This window comes from Gigantopelta aegis, chromosome 11, assembly GCF_016097555.1.
Source record: "Gigantopelta aegis isolate Gae_Host chromosome 11, Gae_host_genome, whole genome shotgun sequence".
Taxonomy (NCBI): domain Eukaryota; kingdom Metazoa; phylum Mollusca; class Gastropoda; order Neomphalida; family Peltospiridae; genus Gigantopelta; species Gigantopelta aegis.
Window position 1 is genome coordinate 24,435,131 of NC_054709.1, and position 5,003 is coordinate 24,440,133.

A 5,003-nucleotide genomic window follows, 5' to 3' on the forward strand; every position below is an offset into this window, starting at 1 on the left:
CCGGGTTAATGCAGGTTGCCAAACACCATTAAAAAAGGCTCTTGTTTGAGTTGAACCCTACCTTTTAAAGTTAAGACACCAGTAGAGCAATTGATTTATTAATGATTCAGCTATTGGATTCAGAATTATTTGTACTTCTGATGTAATCTTGGAGGAAAAAAAAAACCCGCAACATGATGTCCAGGCATAATCACCATGGTCATTAATCAACAACCACCACCCACCATCCTCCTCATCATCACCATAGTCATCACCAAGATCATCATCACCATAGTACATTCATCACCATAGTCATCACCACCACACAACCATCCTCCTCATCATCACCATGAGTCATCACCCACCATTTCCATCTTCATCATCATCAACCATGGTCATCACCACCATCATCATTCATCATCATCACCAATGGTCATCACCAACATCCATCATCTTATTGCATCATCAGCACCAGGGTCATAATAACCACCACCACCACCCATCATATCATATTCATCACCCCATCACCACCCACCATTCACATCAGTATCATGTATCATCACATTGTTAGTGGACTACCTATGCCATGTGATTGCGCCGCAGTTCTCCACAAGGGACACGCTAACGTAGAACAGATAGAGACCCATGGAGGGGCGTACGGAAGGGGTGCTCATTGTGGCTCCGCTATAAAGCTTCTTCTGTAAAACAGTTAGTGCAATAAATAGCGGATATACACGTAACGAGTTACCAGTTATTATCAATTTATGTCCCCAATGAAATCATTTTCACTTGTGATGAGCTTTTAGCTAGTGAAAAATTATAATTATTTCACAAGGGACATTAATTTGGATAATAACTGGTACCCTGAATATGTTATTCTAATTAACCAGGTTTATATAATATTAATATGATATATATATATATATAGGTACATACCACGGCAACCTATAAAGAACGATTCGTAAAACACTGTCTCTGAGTTTGCCTTTATTTACTATTTTTCTGAAATATGCAGTAACACTCTTTATAATCTACAAATCAAATAAAGTGTAATAGTTCATGAAAATTTAGAGTGGTTAGTTAGAATAAAAAGAAGAATAATACATGGAGATGGCCGTTTGTGGATACGTTATTAACGAGTGGTAAAGCGCTCGCTTGATGCGTGGGGTCGGTTTAGGGTCGTATCCTCGTGCGGTTGTCCCATTAGGCTATTATCTCTTTTCCAGCCAGTGCTCCACAACTGGTGCAAGACAAATGCCGTGGTATGTACTATCCTGTCCTGGCGACAGCGGGTTGTCCCCCCCCTCTCTCTCTCTTCTCTCTCTCTCTCTCCGGCTCTCTCTCTCTCTCGCGCTCTCTCTCTCTCTCTCTGGTGTGTGCGTGTGTCCTCCTTACCGCGAACCGCAAATCGGTTACGTCGTGACCTTTAGACGTTCAGAAATTAAAACTTGCAGACTTCATGATTACAGGAAGTTTATTCATGCAGACATACTACTAGTATTCCGGCAAATGTTTTAGACTGATTTTTAGATACTTGATGCGCGGCAAACCAGTAGACAACGGTATATTGCAAGGGTTGTGACTTGCGACCAAAGGCTCAGTATAGAGTGGAGCCAAAAGTTTTTAAGAAATGTGCACGGACCGCTAAGGCGCTTAAATTATCTGCTGCTATTCTATTGCGTTTGGTGGCACTGATACGCTTCCGTACTAAAGGAATATATGTAGACATACTATTGGATTGCCTATAATTTTACAAAGGTTGAAAATAGTTTTAACGTAAACAAAAATGCAAAAATGTCACAAAAGCTGAAAAATACTAACATCGCATAATGAACTTTAAATAACAAACATTTGGAACGTCACTGTAGTATAGAAGTAATTTCGATAAAGTGAAAGTTGCATCGCCACTGCGAAATATCGGTGTCAAATTGTGGTCTTTTTCATGTTATTATAAGATTTATTTTTATTAATCTAATCATGCACCAATGAGTAGCCTGTTTTATAGTTCAGAGGAACTGGACATTTGTTGTTTGGGTTTTTGGTGGGCTTTTTTTTAATCTGCTGTATACTCAATTTTACATATCAGTGACAAATGGTGGCCTTTATTTGTTATTTATAAAAGAAAATTATTAGTCTAATCATGCACCAGGGAATGGGCATTTTAACTCCAAATGTATCTGTTTTGTTTCAGTACTGGGCTGATATTTAGTCCTTTTACAATAGTGTTAACTTCCGCAAGCTGCACAGAGGTTCTAGAATACGGTGGCCCGATGCCCGAGGACAGTGGTTTTTAGATTCGGGCAACTATAAATTACTTTTTGCGATCCCGATGGCAAGTGGTGAATAATAATAATAATAATAATAATAATAATAAAATCTACAACGCTACGATCGTACGAAAACAAAAGAAACGTCTACAAGTCACTTCTTTCGATTTGCAAGCATTAAAGAAACTGTTTTATAAAACGTTTTCTTTTGTATTTTGTTTTTACTTTGTTTGAGCCAAAAAATTATGTATTTAAAATATAATTTCAACGTAACTTTGAAGTAACCTATCAGATAATCCACAGGTTACGCAAATATAATTCACGTAACCGAACAATTGTTTACCTTGGTAAAAACCACGTGAACCGACTTCCGGTTACCTCAGATTTCGAAATATTGTCCCCTGATTTTAAATGATATGAAGGGTAAAATTACGTACCCTAAAATCTTGGAAATTAATGGATACATTTATATAATGGTTTTAGAAAGGTAATAGTATGAGAAGGGCTCAAAATATTTGAAATGCAGTGTCCATTTTGAACAGATTTCAAACCCATAACCATCCAGTAATGGCACTTATGGTCTGTTTTGTTTTTATTACGTACTCTCATTTTATTTCCTGACAGAAAGGGTTTCTTACGCAGTGAATGTCATGTAGTGATCAGCCTGTGGGATGGTGAATGTAGTCTGCCTATTAATCCAGGAACTGAAGTCAGTCAGAGCTGCCGATGCGTCCAGTTTGCCCTTACGCTCACTATACCGACTATTTGAGGACCACGGCGCATTAGCCGCGGTCTGCAAATAAAGAAATAGAAATTAACTAGTGAGAGAGAGAGAGAGAGAGAGAGAGAGAGAGAGAGAGAGAGAGAGAGAGAGAGAGAGAGAGAGAGAGAGAGAGAGAGAGAGAGACAGACAGACAGACAGACAGACAGACAGAGAGAGAGAGGGATAGAGAGAGTATGAATATCTATATATTGTGTATTGTATGTCTGGCTTGAATATTACATGTATAGATATTAACGAACTGGCGCAAGGGATAATTGAATCATTTCTGGCCTCACAATTTGTCCCATGCTGTTGCTAAGAATCGAGCCTGCGGCACCGAGTCGGCCACATCGTGAAGACTTGCCACGATACGCTCTCGGCTATCAAGTCATTCTTCGGAAAGAATGTTATTTAACTCATCCATATGCATGGGGCCTAAATGCTACGCGATCGACACAGTGGACAAACCTGACACTGGCTAGTATGTATTGATGTATGAGTATCTATATAGTATATGTATATCGGGTTTGACTATTACATGCATAGATATTAACGAACTGACGCAGGGGATAATTAAATCCTTTCTGGCCTCACAAATTGGCTAATGCCGAATCGTGTGTGTGTGTGTGTGTGTGTGTTGGCTATATGTTTTATATTTAGTTTAGTTACCTCTACAATAAGCAGCCCCAGTAGGTAAATATTTATTTCCAGTCTCGGTGTCAGTGGTATATCAGCAACAGACTCGAAACGAAAGTTTATCTGAAAGTAAATAAATAAAGTTAAAGTTTGTTTTGTTTAACGACACCACTGGAGCACGTTCATTAATAAATCATCGGCTACTGGAAGTCAAACCTTTGGTAATTTTAACATAGTCTTAGAGAGGAAACCCATTACATTTTTCCATTAGTAGCAAGGGGCATTTTATATGCACCACCCCAAAGCACAAATCACGGCCTTTGATATACCAGTCGTGGTGCACTGGCTGGAACGTGAAATAGCCCAATGGGTCCACCGACGGGGATCGATCCTAGACCGACCGCGCATCAGGCGGACGCTATACCACTGCGTTACATCCCGCACCCGTAAAAATAAATAAATAGATAGGTAGATAAATAGGTAAATAAATAAATAAATAAATAAAGTCTCAATTTTAAAAACGTGATTACTATTGATGTGAAGATTACTGATTCAGTTAAAGTTTTTTTAATTCGACCTACAATGGAATATGCTTCTACAACTTGGATAACAGCTTCCAAAACACAAAAGAACAAGTTAAATAAAATACAACACTTGGGCCTCAGAATTATCCTTGGGGCCATGAAAAGCACTCCAATCCGTGAAATGGAAAAAAAACCCAGATCTCGAACCTCTGGAATCCAGGCAACAATGCAAGGTCCTTATCCAGGGAGAAAAGATGAAACGACTGCATTCACATCCACTGCATCAAAGACTCCAGGAAACAAATCAAGAACAGACTAAAACGACAAAGTCTCAACCACCTGACATATAATTTGCAAAAGTAAAATTATGATTGCATCAGCCAAAATGCCTTGCAGTGTGAGAAACTCTCCCCAAATGTCTGAGTGCAAACACACCTCCATGAAATTAGGCTGGATGTTCCAGAACTTGCCAAAAAGGTGGAGCAGCCACCACCTCTACAGCTAGCCCTCACCGTGGAAATGATTCATGAGCGTTATCCGAAGTCAACATGGATCCATGCCTTCACAGATGGTTCAGCAGAGAATGCTATACGAAATGGTGGAAGTGGAGCATATATCAGTTATCCAGATGGATCCTCTGTCTCCCTTTCCACCCCTGTTGGAGAGCTAAGCTCAAACTACAGAGCAGAAGTGCAAGCTCTCATCGTCGCAACAGAACATCTGGCCGAGGAAGAAGGACAACATAACATAGTGCTTCTCGCTGACTCCCTGTCTGCACTCCAGTCACTTTCATCAGGTTATACAGACCATATCACCAAACTGCTGTAAACTAAG